This window comes from Cryptotermes secundus, unplaced genomic scaffold (assembly GCF_002891405.2).
Source record: "Cryptotermes secundus unplaced genomic scaffold, Csec_1.0 scaffold307, whole genome shotgun sequence".
Classification (NCBI taxonomy): Eukaryota; Metazoa; Arthropoda; class Insecta; order Blattodea; family Kalotermitidae; genus Cryptotermes; species Cryptotermes secundus.
In genome coordinates this window covers 312,763-335,283 of record NW_019738353.1, presented here as the reverse complement: position 1 = coordinate 335,283, position 22,521 = coordinate 312,763, and the positions used below count along the sequence as shown (strand labels likewise).

At 44.1% G+C, this 22,521-nt stretch overlaps 1 protein-coding gene across 2 annotated transcripts in view; it reads left to right on the top strand.

Annotated features, from left to right (window-relative positions):
• The window catches only part of LOC111870761 (tau-tubulin kinase homolog Asator), a 205,949-nt gene that overhangs the window by 47,694 nt on the left and 135,734 nt on the right, over window positions 1–22,521 (top strand). The window lies entirely within an intron of this gene.

Genomic DNA, 22,521 nt, shown 5'->3' with positions numbered 1-22,521 from the left:
GGGGGGGGGAGATTTCCGCCTCCCTCCCAATAAGGATAAACTGGGACGATGCGTAAAGCTGAGTACGCAATACGCAAACCAACCAACATTCCAGCCAAAATTTAGTGATACCTCGTATCAGCTCTCATCTCTGCTGATCTCGAAATAACATTGGCCGACAGTGATGTCATCAGTTTCCGCCTCGAGACGGTACCGGCCATCAGTCACGTGTTTCAAGTTTACGTTCCGTTTTCTGTGGTCGAATAATCGAACGCAATAAATGAGAATTTTTAATCGTAGAACTCACTTCGAGCTTAGAACATGCCTATGGACGCCTACGAGCTATTTCTTTCACGCAACTAATTTTAAATTCTAAAAGCATCGTAGACTGCTCAGATCGCGTCAACCCCCCCCCCCTCGAAACATGCAAACAGATGCGAATTTCTGTATGCGGAAGTATGAATTACAAAAGCAGACTCCCAGATAAACATGACAGTCAAGTGTTGATGTTTGTCTGAAGTGCTGGCGACGTTACGGAGTTTCGCTTAGAAGCGAATCTTTATGGCCAGTAAAATCATCGCCTGTAATATACCGTTCTTTTGTTAAGTCCTCGCATTATCGTCGTGGAACGTCCATGTTGTACGCATAACTTCCTGGCAGCTGATGGATACGTCAGAACTTCTGCGTAGTCCATGTGTACGTCGTCCTGAGATCATCTTCCGTGTTGTGGCTATAACCGGGACAGTGGGATCATGACCTCGCAGACGCGATATATTGACGCGTTCAAAGAGCAATGACGTTCACGGTGAGCACAGGGCCGCGAGTGAGAGTGAATGTCTATGCTATTTTGACTGGAGGCCGAGGCATTTACCGTGGCTTGGAAAGAAATAAAGATGGTGAGGGAGGTGCTGCGAAATCTAGCATTGTGGAACGCTGGTTTTCACTGAATGCCGATTGTTTTGTTAAACGTTTTCACGCGACTCAGTCGCCAGTTATAGTGGAAAGCTCTAGTGGTAGTCGCTAAGAAGCATTTTTTTCCGGCCACCTCGCAGGTTATGCATTTAAAGCATGAATGGCCACTATATGTGGCCGTCTGTGTGGTCTAGTAGTCAGAGTTCCTGGCAACATATCCAGAGGTCCCGGGTTCGATTCCCGGCGCTACCAGATTTTCTGAGAAGTGGTGGGTCTGGAACGAAGTCCACCCAGCCTCGTGGGGATAATTGAGTAGCTATTTCAAGGAAATAGCGGCTCCTGTCTAGAAAACCGAGATTAACGGCCGTGGGAATCCGTTGCGCTGACCACATGACACCCTCTATCTGCAAAAGTTGGCACTAACTTCGCCGACAAGCGGCAGTCGCTCGGTCGGTATAGTTCGCTTGCGGACTAAAGCTACGGATTTTGTTTTTATTTTTTATTAAATTAGGTAGGATGAGATGGGGTGGCCTTGCGGCACGAATGGAGGAAATGAGTTTAAAAGTTTGGTTGGAAAATATGAAAGGGAGAGACCACTTGGAAGACACAGTCGTAGATCGAGAGGAAAGAGTAAGAGAGAGTGGAATGGATTAATGTGGCTCAGGGTATGTTCCTATTGTCTGCGTTTTTCTGATGTGGTAATTCACCTTCAAGTTCCAAAAGGGGCACAGAATTTCTTGACTATCTGAGCGACTATTTATTTCTCAATAAGGACCCTATTTTCTTGAATTTAAGTAGTTAGGCAAATAATACCGTTTATGTTTTGTGCACTGTAAAACAAGAATATAATTGTATGAAATGTAGTAACCTGTTTAACTTCCGGTTTTATTGCAGTAACTAATGAACCGTTATATATATATAGCGTCGAACGGTACGATAATAAATGAATGAATTCAGAGTATATGGAAGGAAACGGTCGTGGCCTAACCCAGGCATTATCTTGGTATTTGGCTAGGACTGAGTAAGTCTACAGAAAACCATCGGAATAGCCTGTGTCCGAGCCGAGATTTGAACCGAGCACCTCCCGGATATGAATCCAGAGCGTTACAGCTACTTAATTCAGCTGGGTCTATTGACATTCGTCGTGTACTCTCGTAGATGATAGATGCTGACGAACCTACGTGACCTCTTCATTATGCGTGTCCTTTGTGCACTCATAAAAATGTGCATTGTGGCCAGGAAAATGAACACTTTGTTAAGTGTACGATATACAATTAATTTGTGACTATTTTAAGCGTTAATCTGAAACAAGAGAAAAAAAATGCATTGTGATCAGGAGAAAATTTGAATTGAAATAAGTTACGAAATGTTGATTCTGTTGTTGGTTTGTTACACCCCGTGGATGTGTTTGATGGTGCCTGCATTTTGGAGGTACCTGCTCCCCCCATCTTGAAGGACGAGGTACCTTCGAAATGTCGACAGCTTCGCCCATATACAGTGTAACAACCCTAGAAAATAATCAGCGCCGATAATTAACCATAACGAAAACGTAAATTCAGTAATAGTTTACTTAAATATTCTATTGTATGTGTGTCTGAGCCGGTCACGGTAGCCGAGCGGTCTAAGGCATGTACTGTCTTCGCTCGCTTGGAAACAGGGATCGTGGGTTCGAATCCCACTCAGGGCATGGATGTTTAGTTTGTATGTGTGCGTTTTTCTGTGTTTGTGTACAGGTAGAGGCCTTGCGACGGGCTGATCACCCGCCCAAGGAGTCCTACCGAATGTGTAAGATCTAGAAAAACCGAAGTGAACGGAGAAGTTCATGGAGGTAGGCCTAGGCCCACTTGGGCTGTAGTGCCAAGAAAAAAAAAAGTGTGTTTGAAGTAAAAACCACGCGAGTTTCATTTTTATAGTTGTCAGAATGAACCCTGAACATTTATGTAAGATAGAAGGCGGTAACGGAAACCGAACGCATGTGACTGTGACGCTTATTCTTAGTTTACATAACAAGAAACATGAAAAATATTATCACACAAAGGATGTAACTTCGGATGGCATGAGCGAGCTGTTTGTGTACAGCTTTCAGCTCCTGAATTGAATTAGTCCACAGCGGCCTGTTTGTGGCGACTGTATGAATAATTTGTTGAATTTGGAGCGAGCGAGACTGAAATTGACGACTGCAAGAGTGTACACACTTATCATGTGGAAAATTGTACATGGTCTGTTGAATGTGGAGCGAGCGAGATTGAAATTCATGACTACAGGGATGTACACACTTGTCATGTAGANTGACGACTGCAAGAGTGTACACACTTATCATGTGGAAAATTGTACACGGTCTATTGAATTTGGAGCGAGTGAGACTCTGAAATTCACGACTACAGGGATGTACACACTTACCATGTAGAAAATTGCACATGGTCTGTTGAATTTGGAGCGAGTGAGACTCTGAAATTCATGACTACAGTGGTGTACACACTTACCATGTAGAAAATTGCACATGGTCTGTTGAATATAGAGCGAGTGAGACTCTGAAATTCATGACTACAGGGGTGTACACACTTGCCATATAGTAAATTGCACATGGTCTATTGAATTTGGAGCGAGTGAGACTCTGAAATTCATGACTACAGGGGTGTAAACACTTGTCATGTAGAAAATTGCACATGGTCTGTTGAATTTGGAGCGAGTGAGACTCTGAAATTCATGACTACAGGGGTGTAAACACTTGTCATGTAGAAAATTGCACATGGTCTGTTGAATTTGGAGCGAGTGAGACTCTGAAATTCACGACTATAGGGATGTACACACTTACCATGTAGAAAATTGCACATGGTGTGTTGACTTTGGAGCTAGTGAGACTCTGAAATTCATGACTGCAGGGGTGTATACACTTATCTTGTAGAAAATTATACGTGATCTGTTGAATTTGGAGCGAGTGAAACTCTGAAATTCATGACTACAGTGGCGTACACACTTATCATGTAGAAAATTATACGTGGCCTGAAAAGTTTCTCGCTATGTCCATAAGGAAAGCAGTCGTTATAGAGCTCATGTATCGTTTCATATACATACATTATGAATCACATTGGTATGAGAACAGTTACTTGATCATTGAAGACTGGGTTTCTATCGCTGATTGCTGATAAATGTTCTGATAGGTCGAATAAAAGAACGGACATTAATTTGAACGTGGTTCACATCTCCGTAAAATCAAGAAACTAGGTACTGAGTCAGAGAGGTCCGTCCTCAATTGTTTCGAATAACTTGGAAGGCAATTCGGAAATTTCAGTGAAACTCGGTATGAAGGTCCTGACATTAATGTTATCCTGACGCCATGTTTCTTAAATACGTCTCTAGAACGACTGAAAGAAAAACTGTCTCACGTTGAACTTGGCCACAGATATTAAAAGTGAATAAATACTGAGCGGGCTTGTACAGCGGTAACATGTCGGATTCGCATTCGAGAGGTAACTTGTTTTTTGTCTCGTTACGGCTTCGGTTATCCTGACATAGGTTTTACGTGGTTGTGTTCATCCTCTACAGGCGTATGCATGTATGTCTCTTTAAAATAGGCCGTGTCCATTTCCACCTCCGCTATCAAACCAAAAAACTCCGTGGCTTCTAGTCCGCAAGCGAACTATACCGATCGAGCGTCCGCCGCTTGTCGGCGAAGTTAGTGCCAACTTTAACGGATAGAGGGTCTCGCATGGTCCGCGCAACGGATACCCACCGCCGTTAATATCGGTTTCCTACACCGGAACCGCTGTTTCCTTGAAATAGCTCCTCAGTTATCCTCACGAGGCTGAGTGGACCTCGTTCCAGACCCACTACTTCTCAGAAAATCTGGAAGCGCCGGGAATCAAACCCGAGACCTCTGGATCTGTAGCCAGGAACTCTGCCCACTAGACCACAGAGGCGGTCTCCTCAATTGATACAGCGTCTTAAATTACTCGAATAATGAAATAACAAAAGAGAAGCCGTAGAAGACTGTCGTTATGTGTCTCGCGATCCTCTGCTTTCTAACCTGTGACCGTAATATAGTTCCTTCCTGGGACAAACATCATATGAAACTGTAATAAATATTCAGTTCCTTGGGAGTTAAGATGGTGTTCATGTTTTTGTAGTTTGACGAGTGGTAGCATGAAACGCACTACCTGTCCTCCAGTAACGTTAAATCACTCTCAGATACCACAAGCAGAAGACGCCAAATACCTTGGCATACACCTGGATAAACGACTGACATGGCAAAAACACATTCACACCAAAAGAAAACAACTCGGAATAAAATTCCGACAGATGTATTGGATGCTGGGAAGGCAGTCGGAGCTATCGACAGAAAACAAGATCTTACTGTACAAAACCATGCTCAAACCGATATGGACGTACGGGATACCATTATGGGGATCAGCCAGTAACTCAAACANATTTAAACCATCAGATTTACCCACCAGATTTGAATAATTCAACACTTAACTGCATATCACTAAGCAGTTAAAATAAGTATTGAGCATGTTCATTGGAACATGCTCACCACGACAAGTTCTCTTTCCTTTTCTATATGTAAACCACAAAATGTACTTATTATCCACACTGGATAGATTGTATAATTATTGGAGTTAAAAAAAAAACGAGTGGTAGTCATTTCATCTAGCTGTTCGGAAGACGCAGCCCCGAGATTCGCCTGTGGCGTTTATTCATACAACGTGCACAGCACCTATGTCTGAATGGTTGCAGTTCAGCTGGCTGCGAGATATGAACTAAGTAGGGCGTGGCTAGGTACCGAGATCTCTGCTCCTGTGTTGCATGGACGTATCAGTGGGCTTCTGACACTGCCACGAAATGTTCGTATGAAGTTGCGTGTTGTCGTATGAAGATCTTCAAGGGATCAGCATATCATCAGTAGTTCTGTCTTCTGGGATATAACGCCGTTTAGACCACTGAACGTCACCCGACGTTTCGGAGGAACACGTCGCTTTCATCCTCAGGGCCGAATAATACCCCAAAGAAGAAACCAATATGAAGCAGGTAGAAAGAAAAGCTTGGCTTATTCTTCGACCATAAAGATGGATGCGACGTTTTGGTTGATTTTCAATGGACTATACACAGTGTGTCCAGGTTCTCTTAGGACTGCCATTAAAAATACAAGACGTGAATTATTTTCAAAATTTCACTCTTTTTATTCAAAATAGTCTCCTTCTGAATCAGTACATAGCTGGAATCGATTGAAAAGTTTTCGAACACAGTCACTGTGCTCCTTTTGTGGAATCGCATTTAAAACTGCGGTACATTCCCTTTGAATGTCCTGGATGGTGTCGTGACGGTCTCCTTTCATCGCCAACTTACATTTGGGAACAACCAGAAATCTGCTGGAGCCAAATCTGGCGAATATGGAGGATGATCAAGGACTGTGATCCCTATTCTGGCCAAAAAATCGCGCACGATCTTCGATTTGTGGGGGTGGACCAATGTCGTGGAGGAGCGACCAGGAACCTTGCTCTCGATATTCAGGTCGAATTCGAAAAACTCTCGGCCACAAACGATTGAGGACTCCGAGATAATAATCAGAATTCACTGTTTGACCTTCTGGCAGAAATTCCTTGTGAATTATTCCTTTGGAATCGAAGAAAACGGTTAGCAGTGTGTTTACTCGACTTTTTGCATTCGCACTTTCTTTGGTTTCGGCTTCTTTGGGCTCAACCACGCCGCACTCTGCTGCTTTATGAGAGGCTCATATTGAAAACACCATGTCTCGTCACCAGTAACAATCGTTTTTGTAAATTTTGTATCACTTTGGGCCGACCGTAACATGTCTTTGCAGTGTTCCACACTGGCATGCTTTTTATCGCCTGACAGCGCGTGCGGTACAAACCGCGCACAGACCTTCCGTTTGCCCAAATCTTCTGTCACAATTTGATGCACAGTACTTTTTGGTATTCCCAAAAGCTCCTCGATGACACTTGCAGAAACACATCTGTCTGATGCAAGGATTTCAGTCACTTTTTTTTTTTCACATTTTCTTCAGTGCGACTTGTTCTCGGCTTTGATACATGTGGAGCGTCTTCAGTGTACTCTCTGCCGTCACGAAATACAGCATACCATCGGAAAATGTTCGAGCGACTCAAACAAACACTACCGTACACACTTTTCATCATTTCGTATGCTTCTCCAGCTGTTTTGACTAACTTCAAACAAAATTTGGTGTTGGCTCTCTGTTCAACCGCCATTTTCCGACGAGCGTCAGAACTGTACTGTTACATTCAAGGTCAGAACACATGATGCAGCGATGCTTGCTCTTTGAAATTATGGACAGCCACAGCTGAAACTTCAAGAATCTTAACGCCACAACTCGCCTACAGATGGCATTGCAGGGCAAACTAAAAAAAAAAAGTTGTAATGGATCCTGGACACACCGTGTATTCCAGACAATAGAACTCTCCCTAACCACTGCTGTGAGAACCTCTAACTCGTACGCAACATAGCATACTCAGTATAGGGGATTTTCCTCCTCTGGTTGATGCGGACGGACTTATAGCATACATGGTTAAGAGAGGAAACGTATACACAATTTGGGTTGGTAAGCCTCAAGGAAAGGGACTGTGTTGGTTACCGGTGTGTAGAAATTGAATTTAATATTGAAGCTAATCTGAGGTGAATGTGTTGTGAAGGTGTTAACTGTATTGGGCCGACCTGAGATACATTGACGTGCTTTCGTGAACACGGCTGTGAACCTTCAAGTTCTATAGCAAAAACATTTCTTGATCGGCCGAACGAATATTCTGAACCATATAGTTAGTTAAATTTCCTCCTTTCGAGTCCAAAACTGTAAGTCCCTCTTACCCTTTTACACAGAAGAGTGTTTTCAGCACGTTTCTCCGAAACGTCATTCAACTACATAAGTTTTGAGATTTATTCAGATTCTGGTCGTTTGGGTTGTGGCACCTTGGTATTTGTTTTGCTAGACTACACGGCGTCACATCCCGGGGGACAGTATTTGTCGTATTCGCCGCTATGGGAACCTCAAATCTCGCAGAGATGAATTCGCTTCAAATTCGCACGCCGTTTCTGAGAGATATTTAAATAGAACGCCTAGGGCGTGCAGTTATTTTTCCTTCAGAAAGAAAGACGAACCTACAGACGCAGGTTTTCAAACATTCGAGCGAGGGTGCAATAAATGCACATGCGGTACAGACTATTTCTGAAGCGTCTATCGCCTCAAGCTTTGCTGAACAGACTAAGAATCCTCACTCATATCCTTATGCGGATAATCGAGCTAGAGTTGTTATTTTTCTTGGAACTGGTTATTTCAGTTCTAGTGCTCAACTTCACACTACTCTCCTATTTGTAACTAAAGAACTTCTAGAAAAACAGGATTGGAAAGATGAATATACAGAATTTCCGCGCCAGTTCTCGCATTCTGAATGCATCTAGATATTACAAGTAGATGTAATTAACACGTTAACAATATTGTCATTTATTTCGGGGGGGGGTTACTTCGTAAGGGATTACGTAGTTCCCCTCTTCCCCTCCCATAAATTGAAGTTGGCAGCAAAATCTCGCCAACTGGGAGGTTACGTTTGTGAGAAGCACCGCTTTTGACAAGACTGAGACCTCTTGTTGATGTTCTACTTAAGCATCCTTTTGCATAAATGTTACAGTTTGATGTGTGTGTATACCAGATTTTCTGAGAAGTAGTGGGTCTGGAACGGGGTCCACCCAGCCTCGTGAGGATAATTGAGGAGCTATTTCAAGGAAATAGCGGTTCCGGTCTAGAAAACCGAAATCAATAGCCATGGGGATTCGTTGAGATGACCACGTGACACCCTCTATCCGCTAAAATTTGCACTAACTTCTCCGACAAGCGGCGGTCGCTCGATCTGTATATTTCGCTTGCGGACTAAAACCACGGAGCTTTTTTTATATATACGAAACATCTTGTTATATTGGGGTCTAGGAGAACCCGTTTTCCCGCTAACATTCTTCTTATCCAACGGGAGAAAGTTGACTTATATGCAGAATCTTATGACGAGTTATCTCGACCATCACAGTTTGTATTAACTCATAAAGAACTCAGATGTAAGAAACGTTTGCTAAAATGTCGAGTCATTAGAATCGCTGTACATATTTCCGTCCTGTAGAACCATCTTCAGATGCTTTAAATGCACATGTGAGCAGTTTTCTTTTCTTACACGAGCCTCAGAAGATGGGCCTATAGGACCGACACCTGGAAGGCTGTTTTATAGTGACTCAGCGTTTATTAAAAGAGGATTACACTTGGAGGTTCACTTTTCTTTAGAAAAAAAGGTAAAGCTATCCCTCTAACAGGCCGTGGAGGCCCATAGTGTTGTGAGACGTCGAGTCTCCAACATTTTCTGTACATTCGGCCCACAGATGGCGGTGAGGTTGTCAGTCTTACGCGCCGGCCACGCTTTCCTCACACTAAGTTTCCTGATACTCATTACTGTTAGAGGCTGAGTCGACTCCAGGGCCAGAGTGCGGCTGAAAGGATTAGGTAATTTGAAAAAACCATTGACTTCATCGGGAATCGAACCCGCAACCTTCCGGCTTGTAGCATAGTTCCTCAACGAACTACGCTACCGCATTCCCATGTTCTCTAACATTAAGAGAAATAATTTTTATCTGAAAATTTGAAGGGCAATGATAGATCACGAGGGAGGCCTAGGCGCAAGCATCAAGATAATATTAAAATTAATCTTANACTGCTTTCCTCATAGTCACCGCCGTGAAAGCCTCAAATCTATTATTATTACTATTGCACCATATATGGATCTCATGGCCCGAAAGCCTTCTGGTTGGTGCATATTGCTGTTGAGATTAAAAACTGCCAGATGCATAAAACCAGTTACTGCAGTTGGCTACAATGTATACAAATGAAAACGCTTGATCGCCGAAGAATTGCTGTGTATAGATTTTTTTTCTGGAGTGTATCACCTTCTTTGTCGTTTCGATGTTACAGAGACTCCGTGATTGTGATCTCGAGTTTTAAACAGAACTGACGGTGGCAGAAATAACGTATAAAGTGAATGTGTTTTAAAGTTAGCTCGCGAGCTGGAATGCCACACTGTATTGTCGCGTAACCTTGCCTGTGAACAAACGTAACACATCAACAAGTTCGCTGACGCACGAACCCACATGAGACGAGTCCTATATCCGACGCACTGCGTCCAGCAGCGGCTAGTAGCTGTGAGAGTGTCCTTTGTGGTTTTAACCACAGTACTCTTTCTTGTTTCCTACTTATATTTAAACAAGGATATAATTTTTAATGTTATATGAAGCATTATCCACTGTCTGAAGTATAGGCCTGTTTTGATACGACGTTTACAAGCGTTAAACAGCGATTGTAGCTCGTAACTAGATTCAGTTTTGCAACGAAGCGGTTCCGAGTCAAACGTGGAGGTCTGTTATGCGCTGTGATCTAGCTGTAAGCTCTAACAAAGAAATACTACGGGCCAAAAGGACATTTAAACCCATTGCTTTAAATCTGAGGTACAGTAGGCCTTCGACAGAAGGCGGGTGTTGGGAAACGTCTACATTGTTTGCAGTATAAGTGGAAGTGACGTTTGTGTGCAAGTAATTTTGGAATCCCTGCTATTTTGCACACAAAGGTAAAGCTATCCCTGTAACAGGTCGTGGAGGCCCATAGGGTTGTGAGACGTCGAGGCTCCCATATTTTCTAGACAGCTCACCGATGGCGGTGAGGCTTTCAGCCTTACGCGCCGGCCGTCCTTTACCCCCCAGGAAGATTCCTGGTACTCATTTCTGTTAGACACTGAGTCGACCCCAGGGCCATAGTGCCATGGGGCCATATTACACAGTAATAAATTGTGTACGTTTTCTGAGCATCTTTCTTGTCGCACCATCACGACAGCTTCCACAGATGTAACTTCCCCTGGTAATACACCAAGAAGTTGCCTCTCCCCTCTGTTGGGATCAAGAGTGACCAGTCGGGGATCGTGTACCATAGCGACAGCGCTTTAATCNCGCTTCCGCGGTGGGAAGTCAGCGACTAATCGCTTCAGCTATGGCGCGGCCTAACCCCATGGCCATAATGCAGCTGGAAGGATTAGGTAAATTGAAAAAATCCACCTCATCGAGATTCGATCCCGCGACTTGTAACATAGTGCCTCAACCAACTACGCTACTGCGTGCCCCAAAAGCAGAGTAGTAACTTAAGAAAATAGAAAAAAGTAAAATTACACAAACAGACGTATGAAATGAAATGGTTAGGTAGCATCCGACAGTTAATAATGGTAAAGTTATTCCTCCTATTAGAATAACAGTTAAGTTAGCATTGATTCGATTTGTCGTTATATCGCATATGTTTTCAACCGTTTTCAAGTCGGAACTTCCGGATGGAATACTCTCTCATCCTCCTAGAGTTTCGGCCAAGACATCGGTGTCTTTATATATTTTCCTGGTTTTCCTCATTCTTAACAGATCGTTGTCGGGCCACAACTGCTTCCTCCTTTCAAGTTTACAGTGCAAAATCATCCGGTCCACCCTTTCTGTTTTAAATAACACGTGTGGCTTCGTCGTTGACTGACCACAGATCAGCCTTTATGTGTCCTCGTTAGAAGTGTGGGATAATTAAGAAATAAAGTTGGCAACAGAAACAGCAGAAGAGCGCTGTCACGTGCAGTAACATCCACAAAGCTGCGGGCGTATGGTTCCGTTTGATGCTGTTGTAGTGCGGGATTCGCGTTCCGCGTGCAGACTCTTTTAATTTAGAGCGCTCCTGTAGGCAAGCTGCGTCTTTCCGAGTCTATCGCGAGCGAGATCTGACCATGTGTCAGCTGTTTTGGCCAACAGCTACTGTATCGCCATCATGGCTCATTAGTGTAGTTGGTTGACGCACTATGCTACAAGCCGGAAGGTCGCGGGTTCGATTGCCGATGAGGTCATTGGATTTTTTTCAATTTACCTAATCCTTCCAGCTGCATTATGGCCCTGGGGTTTGGCCGCACCATAGCTGAAGCGATTAGTCGCTGACTTCCCACCGCGGAAGCCCGGGTTTGATTCAGGGTCTGGTCAAGTGGGATTTGTGGTGGACAAAGAGGCGCTGGGGCGGGTTTTCTCCGAGTACTTCGGTTTCCACTGCCAATCTTCATTTCACCAAATTCTCCATCATCATAATCACCCGGTGCAGGCTACAAGAGGCCAATCAGTGCCTGCCGTGCCGAGTGGACTCAGTTGGACTCCACCCCCCACTAAGCGAAAATGACCCTGGGGTCGACTCAGTACCTAACAGAAATGAGTACCAGGAAGCTTCCTGGGGTTAAAGCGCGGCCGGAGCGTATCTCCGCCATCTGTGAGCCGATTGTCTAGGAAATGTGGAAGCCTGGGCGTCTGAAAACTCAATGGGCCTTCACGGCTGTCTCAGGGATAGGTTTACCTTAGCTTTTACATGTTTGTAGGGGACGATTAAGAGTTGATAATACTGGTATACACACGTATATGCTGCAAGGTTCGAAATACGTGCAGTTTTGGGGTTCATTTTGAATCATCATTATGCATATCCAGGGATAAGGTTCTTGAACCTTCTTCCAATTTAATTTACATCTTTGCCTTTATCTGACGATATCTCTTCTTGCTCCTAGTCTGTGTTTTCGTATCTGTGTTGGCAATTGTCCCAGTTCCGTTCTGTTTGTCTTCTCATGCACTGAGTGTACCTGCAGTTATCCTTTGCTGAAGTTTACGGCTTTTTCTTTTATTTTACTGTGGAGGGGGGGGGGCGGGAATAATGGCGCCCAGCATATTTAGTTTGAATAAAACTTATAATTTAATCGTCTACATTTAGGTTAGGTAGCCGGAATATCTCAGTCATTATAATGCCCAGGCTACGGGCTTGACGACCGAGAAACCTCTCTCCTCTCCAAAATTCACAGACCGCATCTAGGGCCCACTCAGCCTCTTATCTAGAGAGTACCGTGGCATCTTTCACCGGGGTTAAAGAGCCCGGGCGTGAAGCTGACCACTCGACCTCCATTTAATACCGCGATTAGTGATGAATGGAGATATATCTCCACCCTCCATACGTCTTCATGGTGTTGTACTTAATTAATGACTGGGACAAGTCTGCCTTTACTTTTATATTTAGAACAAGGCTGTGTATTGAAGCAAAGGCATGCCAAAGCAGTTTTTGTAATCTGCATTCGCGTTAATGCAGAAGTACGTAATCAGATGGAGTTGCTGAATCTTTTAACAGGATTCGAAGACCACAGTATACGAGGTGCAGTGTTACAATTTGAAGTTCTTACATGATTAGGCCTATGTGTTAATGCCAGAAACTTCTGTTTCTGTACTGTGAAGTCGGAAATACTTGCAGAATATTGTCAATAAAGAGTAAATTAAGCGGTCAGCATTACGATAACTGACAGTAAGACAGCAAAGCCGGTTTCCTGTTATTACAGAAATTCGAAAATGTTAACAGAGTAAACAGAATTCACCATATGATGACAGTGTGGGGTAGACTGTGCAAAACGAATGGCGCGAGAGGGCGTACTGTGTATTCTTGTTACGTAGAAATATAATGAAAATTGTCACAGGTTTGTCTTTTATGTCTACAAAGAGGAGAACGGCTGGAAGGGAAGGGAAGGGAAGGGAAGGTAGGTCTTGAAAGGTTTCTCGTTGCTAGTTGAGCTTATGGGTAAAGACAATTTTTTTCTTTGCGTGAAAGTTAAAAGGTAAAGTTGTCCCTGTGCTTAGTTAATTAAGTACTGCGCCATGAAGACGTTTTGGGGAGTGGTTGTATAGATCCGCGTATTCTTGACCTCGGCACTAGTTGGAGGTGTGTGGTCAGCTTCACGCCCCGACCGCTTTACCCCCGGGGAAAGAACGCCCTGTGCCCATTGAACAGGAGGCTGGGTGGGCTCCAGTACCGGTCTGGATGATGTAGAGAAGAGAAAATTCTTTACCTTGCCGGGATTCGAACTCCGACCCCTCGGTCATCCAGCCCATAGCCAGTCACTATACCGACTGCGCTATTCCGGCTTCTTTTTTCTCTGCGTAAGAACATGAATCCTGAAGATTTATTACCTTGTTCACAAGATGAAGCCAATGGTTGCCATCCTAGCGCAGTGTATCCAGTCCAGAGCCCCACATCCAATTTAGTCTAGACTCATTTCAGGACTGTCTTCCCTTGAAGTGTTGCGACTAAAATTAGTATGAATTTTTCGGTCCCTGCATGCGTGTTATATGTTATCGCCATCCCATACTTGATTTGATCAACATACCAGTGTTGGGTAAGATGTGCTAATTAACGAAACTTCTCCTTATTTACTGTTGTCCCCCGTCTTAGGTAGAAATATTCAGCATCCTATTCTCAGACACGCTTAGTCAGTGTTGGCCTCTTAGGGTGAAATACTTTGTTTCACACTCGTACAAAACAGGAAGTAAATTATAGTGTTGTGTGTTGTAATTGATAGATTTGTAGGCAGACGAGACGGCAGAATATTTTAGGGTGAATAATAGCAAGCATTATTGAAATTTAATTTTGATATCTCATTGATATTTCAAGATATTTGAACTTGGCCGCATCTTTAAGGGATGTAATGTTGTGAACAAGTTCTCAGTAGTGTTCTGTATTGAGTAATTACAACGGTTTACTCAAGCTATTCTGTTTGATAAATACTGTGCTTATGAACTTCTGCACTCTGTCTTAACGATGGGTGGCAGATTAATGTGGCTGTTAAGGTGCTCCCAGCTGTGCTGAATGCTTCCATTTCTGTGATCTATTTTTTTTTTAGTGGGGTGGGACTAAGTCCCTTGTACTGCGGCCACTTCTGGCCTATTGTACCAGCCCCAGATGATAGGTGAGGGTGATTGTGGGGCAGTTGGTGGAATGAAGATTGGCAGGGGAAACCGAAGTACTTGGAGAAAACCTGCCCTAGCGCCATTTTGTCCACCACAAATCCCACTTGACCAGACCCGGGATCGGGAAGCCAGCGACTAACCGCTTGAGCTATGGCGCGGCCATTTCTGTGATTAACTCAGAGTTAAGCCTCGAGGTGGCGGTATGTAGCAGGTAAGAGTAATACAGATTGTCGAGAGGAACGGCAGCAGTGGAAGAGGGAGCAGATGAGGAATTACTGTACATCTGTACAGAAGAGTTAGATAGGGAATAAAATACGTAATAAAAGTGGGAATTGCGTTGCTTGGTAATAGTAATAATAGAACCGTTTTATGTGGGTTCCGTGCCACCAGGGTTTTACCATTCTCAGTTCCATATGGAGAAAACCTTCAGATATGAATAGTAACAGGTAAAGTTGTCCCTGTGCTCAGAGAATTAAGCACTACGCCATGAAGGCGTATGGGGGAGTGGATGTATAGATCCACATTTTCTTGTCCTCGGCACTGTTAGAGGTGGGTGGTCAGCTTCACGTCCCGGCCGCTTTACCCCCGGGGAAAGAGCCCACGGAACCCATTTGGTAGGGGGTTGGGTGGACTCCAGAGTCGGTCTGGACGATTTGGAAAAATTCTTGACCCTGCAAAGACTCGAACTCGACCCCTCTGTCGTCCAACCCGTTGCCAGTCGCTATACTGACTACGCTACCCGATATGAAGAGTAGCTACTGATATATTGATAAAGAGTGATAGACAGCCGGAAAGGGGTGGACCTCCTCTCTTCGTCGTAAGAAGCAAGAATATTACGAGATTTCACACGTGACCTCTGGCTGGCTGTTGTGAATGCGATGATGAACCTTTGGCTTCCATAAAAGGCGAAGAATTTCTCGAGCAGCAAAGTGGTTATTAAGTACTCAAGAAAGACCCAGAAACAGTTATAATAAAGGCTAAAGCGTTCGTGTTTTTAGGACTACGTCACGAATTCAAACGGATGGTAGCGTAGGTGAAGCTTGACACATTCTCAATCTGGGCAGTAATCTGCAGTGAGTTCAGTTTCGTGCTCCAGCAGCCTTCCGACACTTGTTTAGTGAGACTTGCTGGATGTAGTGGTGTAGACAGGCCCCGTCTTCCCTGTTGGAAATCGAATCCCGACTGTCCATACCAAACTCATCCTTTTATTGAGTGAACTATGAACTACGTATGATCCACTCTCCGGTCACGGTAGCCGAGCGGTCTAAGGCATGTACTGTCTTCGCTCGCTCGGAAGCCGAGATCGTGTGTTTTAATCCCACACAAGGCATGGATGTTTGGTGTGTGTATGTGTTTATACTGTGTTTGTGTTGTCCTGTGTTTAGGTAGAGGCCTTGCGACGAGCTGATCACCCGTCCAAGGAGTCCTACCGTCCGTAAAATGATCATGAAACTGAGAAATCAGCTCTAAAGTGGGAGCGAGAGAAGATTACAAAAATCGACCCAGTAGCTGTGCTAGTAACTTCTGACTGACCTGGTCCTGTTCTTCACAGATTGAACGTCGTGTATTTCGATGTCGGGCAAGAGCTGTAGGAATTTTCTCTGAAGGTATGGTTTTGTAGACGCTGTTAAAAGCGGTCGAAGGTAGCGATCGGCCATAGTGCTTTTGTGGTTTAACTGGCGCGGTCACATGACTGGGTACTTAAGTGTGTGTAAACACAAAATTGTAAATATATTGTTTGTTCAGGGCTACATTAAATAAACAAATAACAGTAAACGAATAAAATCTGTAACACCTAACCATCTCTTCCAAATGTTGTCTACAACATGTCTTATATTTTCTTCTGCTTGAGGCGAATGTAAAATATTTTATGTGCCTAATTAATTAAGCACGACACCATGAAGACGTATGGGTGAGTGGAGGTGTAGCTCCGACATTTTTGATCTCGGTACTGGCTGGAAATGAATATTACCTGCACGTCTTACCTGCTTTACCCCTGGGGAAAGAATTCCCGCTACCCATGGGATAGGAGGTCTGGACTCTGTGGAGAAGGTAAAACTTTCTTGACCCTTCCCGGAATCAAACCCCAGTCGTCAAGCCCGTCGCTATGGCGACTGAGCCATCTCGACTCATTTCTTTTACTTTAACATTTTTAAATTCTTTACTTCCATGATCGCTATCAGTCTTAACAGTTTCGGTTAATTTATGGTCTTCTATTCTTGGAAAGCGGGAGGCAATGAAAGTTGCGCAATACTATGGGCCAGTAGTAAACAACATAGCTTGGCGGTCGCGGTCACTGCTACAAGAGCGATCGCACTGCGCTCTCTAGCGAATGCCATGCAATCGCAGATTCCGGCCGGGCACCTGGAACGAAACCGTTTTGAAATGTACGGCCTCTGAAAAGAGAAGCCGAGTGGACGCCGTTGCAATTGATCGCAACGGTCAGCACCTCTACACGTCGAGACTGTCTGAGGACCCCGTCCAGACGTTTATACTTCACGTCTTCAGGATGTTCTTCCCAGAGGCCTGGCGACCTGCTCCTCAAACTTACCATTTCCATCTAATCCCAAGTTTTCCCGATTCCTGGGATTCTGCGAGGCTGGAATAGCGTAGTTGGTGGACCGACTGGCTGTGCGCTGGAAGACCGAGGAATCGGAGCTCGAGTCCTGGTAGGATCAATAATTTTAATTTGTCCAATCGTCTAGACCGGTTCTGAGGTCCACCCAACCTCCTATCCAATGGATACCGGGGGGTAAAGTGGCCGGGGCGTGAAACTGACCGCTCACCTCCAACCAGTGGCGAGGTCAGTAAAATGTGGATCTATACATCCACTCCCCATACGCCTTCATGACGTAGTGCTTAACTAGTTACGCACAGGGACAACTTTACCTCTTCTACCTGGTGTTCTACTCCATGCCTTCTCTACGCCTTTATAACGTGTACGTCTGTAACTTCCAGTTTTCCTCAGGACCAAGTAAGCCTGAACGTGAATGTATGTTATTTAAAACGGTTCTCGTCAGTTCAGCAAGAAATTGTTAGGTTATCTCGGTGCCAACCTCTCAGATGATCGAGCGTGTAGCGGTAATTGGTATCTTCGTGGGCGTTGCCGTGAGCGGTCTGTATCTGGCTGTGCGCCAGCCCACACCAGTATACTGGTATTGTGGTATAGGAAAACAAATCCTTTGAAGGATACATGTAATACCATTTCAGTGCTACCGGATTAAGATACGCGAAGCCTTTCTTTATACGAATACACTGTTCCGTTGGCGTCGGAAGAGAAACGGTGGCAGAGAATACGTAAAGCCGAGCTGTTAATGTGGTGGAGTATAGCCTGCTAGCCTGAACGTGAAAGAACAAACGAAAATCACGGAAAATCCAAGATTTGTGATATGCTGGTCAAATTTCGAAGAAGATGCCTCACGAACCCGCTGCAAGTTCTCTGCATCTGAAGCATGTTTGCGCTGTATATGGCGAGTAATGCATTCCGCCATTTCTTTACAGTCTGATTAGAACCAAATTTGACTCGTGTGGAACTACATAGAAAGAAATGTAATCGGTTATTGTAAAGTTGTTCCTCTGCTTAACTAATTAAGCACTGCGCCACAAAGGCGTGTGGGGAAGTGGTTGTAATAGATCAGTCTGTTCTTGTGGTCGTTTAAATAATTTTCCGAGCAGTTTGTTGCTCCCGCTCCATGTTTTGGAAATATTGTCCTGTAGGATGATTACCATGGTAAACATTTTTGTGTTTCTCATTTTATTTACTGAAAAAATTCTCGGCTTTCTTTGGTTTTTTTTTTGTACCAGTAAGTGGTGTTGTGAATGACGACCGTACCTTAAAGCTGATGAATAACAAGGCGGAATTTGAGGCTCTCACAGCTAAACATGAAGAGTACAGTCTTTTGTAGTTCGTAAAAAGCCCGACGTTTCGGAGGAACATACTCGTATCTCCAACTACAGAGTCGAAAATTAAGCCAAGTAAGAAACCTGATCTTGCTCTTTTTTTTTTGTTAGGCTTAGTCTTCAACGATGCGGATGGAGGCTATACGTGTATGTTCTTCCAAAACGCCGAACTTTTCCGAACTACACGGAGTCATAAGTCAGAAGACCGTATTCGTCAATAATAAAGCTGTTTATATCCATCATGTAGTAGCTGTCCAGAAACCGAGATAGCGCAGTCGGAATAGCGACTGGCTACGGGCTGAACGACCGAGGGGTCAGGTTTCGAGTCCCGGTAGAATTGTCTCCACGTCGTCCAGACCTGTTCTGGGGCCCACCCAACCTCCTTTCCAGTGGGTACTGGTGGCTCTCCGTGGGGGTGAAAGCGGCCTGGGCGTAAACCTGAACACCCACCTCCAACTAATGCCGAGGTCAAGAAAATGTGAATCTATACATTGCTTCCCCCAAACGTCTTCATAGCGTAGTTCTTAATTAGTTGAGCACAGGGATAACTCTACCATTTTGCAGTAGCTATCCTTTCTTCACAATCCTGGCAGCTTTCTTATAGTAATTGTCAGTGAAATGAACGAGCAGGCGACAGCAACACTGTGCATTTCGCTTTTAAATAGGTAGCCTTGGTGCGAAGTCGTTTTGCGAGCTAATCATTATCTGATCCTGTTATGTAGATAGCTGGTCTTTATGTTGCAGCCCCAGCACGCGAACGTGAGCTCTGTAATGAACCACGTGCTCTTCATTGAATCTGACATTGTGTGTAATCTGACATGGCAGGATTTATTACGAAACCGTCGACGTGATTCGGCTCCATGCAGAACGTAGAAACAGGAAACGATCCTGAGAGTTCGCTGTACTCTGCTGCATTATCCAGTGTCTCTAACATGAGAGCACAAGGGCCAGCGTACAAATTTCATGGGTTTCCATAAGGTCTTAGTCCACAGTGTTCACTTTTTACTCCACAGATGGAGCCAGCGGTAGGCACAAAATGGATTCACATAATTCTCCAGTTAATGCTATCAATTCGTTTCCGTGGGTTTGGTTTGTTGGCTAGGCTCCCTTTCTATCTTAGTTTCAGGTCTGTATATGCTTTATCGATTTTTTTGTATATTTTTTCATATTATCTCCCTTCGACAAAGCCTGGTCTCACGTATTTATATAGCTGTAGTTATACAGACATGGATTGTTGTTGTTGTTGTTGATGTTGTTCTTTTACATTAAATGATCGGAATACCCCCTTTGTCAGTGATGTAAAATATCTTCTGTAATCTTCGATAAAAGGATTACATGGAGACAGCACATAGAAATGATTGAAGTCAAGGTCTTCAGAAATGGCCGCGCCACAGCTCAAGCTGTTAGTTGCTGACTTCCCACCACGGCGGCCCGGGTTCGATCCCGGGTCTGGTCAAGTTGGATTTGTGGTGGACAAAATGGCGCTGGGGCAGGTTTTCTCCGAGTACTTCGGTTCTCTTGCCAGTCTTCATTCCACCAATTGCTCCACAATCACCCTCAGCTCTCTGGGGCTGGTACAATAGACCAGAAGTGGCGCAGTACAAGGGACATAGTCCCACCTCACTAGCAATAAAAAGACCTTCAGAACATTTATCAGAATCTACTCCCTATTCAAAGTTGAGCATTTACGCGCCAACATAAAACTAACTCTATAAGGCACTGATCAGATCAGTAATGACTTACACTTGTCCCGCCTGGGAATTAGCGGCAGACACCTACCTCTTAAAATTCCAGCGCCTGAAGAACAAGGTTCTGCAAAACACTGCAAAATTTCCAAGGTGCATTACCTGTCCGTGATTTGCACACAGCTTGCAACCATCCATATGTATACGGTTATAATAATACAGTTGTGCAGGCGACAAGCAGAAGTCATACAAAAGCATGAGAATGAACACGTTCGCGGTATAGGACAAAGTGAAGCCAGATATAGAAAATATAAGAGGCTTAAACTTGGCGGATGTCAAATTTACGACCGTTCAAGTGACAAAGCTGCCGTTGTAACATAAGATACGTAAGATAGGCATGATCTGTTTTGCAAAGCCTGTACTGACAGAGGACGTGCGCAGTGCAAGAGGCAGAAGCATTTTTCAATAACACGCTATATGTGCGAAGTGTATACTTGACGAAAGGCTAAGCAAATTCATAACAGACAAATACATCTTCTCGTCGGAGAGGTTATTACATTAGGACTACTACCGCAAGGGTTCAGTTGGAAAAAAAATCTGTCGTCGTAGGTCTCAAGGTGCTTGGCGCCAAGACGAACTGATTGGCCGTAAACCGCCACTCGTAAAGTAATTTTGACTTTGACTTTGACATGGGTTGTTCAGTGACTGAGGTTATCTTTCTCTAAGGGACGCGACAGAGTGTCTCCCCTCTCCTCTGAGGACGGAAACAGGCACAGTTTCCGAAACGTTGTCTTCCAAAGTTTTTTAGAACCCAGTAATTCTGAATACAAATTTGAGTTCTCGCACTTACGGTTAAGGGTCTCTTTTTGTGTGCCAGGTTCCTTTAGTTTTTGTTTTCATCACACTGAGTTAATTTGATTCTTTTTATCGCACATTCCATTTCTGCGGTGGATGTGTTGGACAGTGCAGATGTGAGGAACTTCCGACTAAACCGTCCGAGCCCTCGCTCGCAGGAAATTAATCGTATTTTCATTTTTCCTATGTGGTTTTCTTCTTTGACTGTTTCTTTTTTACTATTTTTTTTCCTTGGCACTACAGCCCCAGTGGGCCTAGGCCTACCTCCATGAACTTCTCCGTTCACTTCGGTTTTTCTAGATCTTACACATTCGGTAGGACTCCTTGGGCGGGTGATCAGCTCGTCGCAAGGCCTCTACCTGTACACAAACACATAAAAACGCACACACACAAACTAAACATCCATTCCCTGAGTGGGATCCGAACCCACGATCCCGGTTTCCAAGCGAGCGAAGACAGTACATGCCTTAGACCCCTCGACTACTGTGACCGGCCTGTTTTTTACTTTTCTCGGTGTTCTTATTCCTATATCTTATTTTATTTCAATATGCATTGCTCAGATACGCAAGTCTGAGTCGCTGAGAGAAGTGCTTTGTTTCACAAGAAGGACAAAGAAAGCATGGGGTTTTGTATCCTCTTCCGTCATCTCTTTGTGCGTTCGAAACTTCCGCACTGTCATCTCCGGACAATCGTGGTACTGGTTCCTAGGCTGAAGACGTGAAGCAGAATTTCACTGTACATTGATCGCTTGGTATTTGTGCTGCATTGCGCTGGCTTCCGTTGCTCGTTCTGTTCTCTCAAGTGTTATGGCCATGCGGCAGTGTCTGGCCGTATGCATGGTCATGGCTGAAGGCTGGCGTTCGGAAGCTTTGTAGCTATTGTCAAATTGCACAGATGGTGTTATTCCGCAGTAACCCCATGTTCCCCCTAATTTTTGAGACCGCTGATCAGTTTTAATTTAATAAGTGATAACAGAACTTTCGTCATGTGATAATTAATGCAAGATAACCTTAATTTTTCCTTATATTTTGAATAACAGTGCCAAGCGAACGTGTAAAATATATGGTGAACTTGTAAGGTTTATATTTTTAATTATTTTTATCATATTTTATTTTGGGAAAAAGGACTTCAAACTAATTCCTTAATCTGGATTATGCCTGTATTCCCTGAACGACATTTTGTCGTTACGTAACAGTCATTGTTAATAGTTACATATATTTTTTTATTGCTAGTGGGGTGGGACTAAGTCCCTTGTACTGCGGCCACTTCTGGCCTATTGTACCAGCCCCAGATGATAGGTGAGGGTGATTGTGGGGCAGTTGGTGGAATGAAGATTGGCAGGGGAAACCGAAGTACT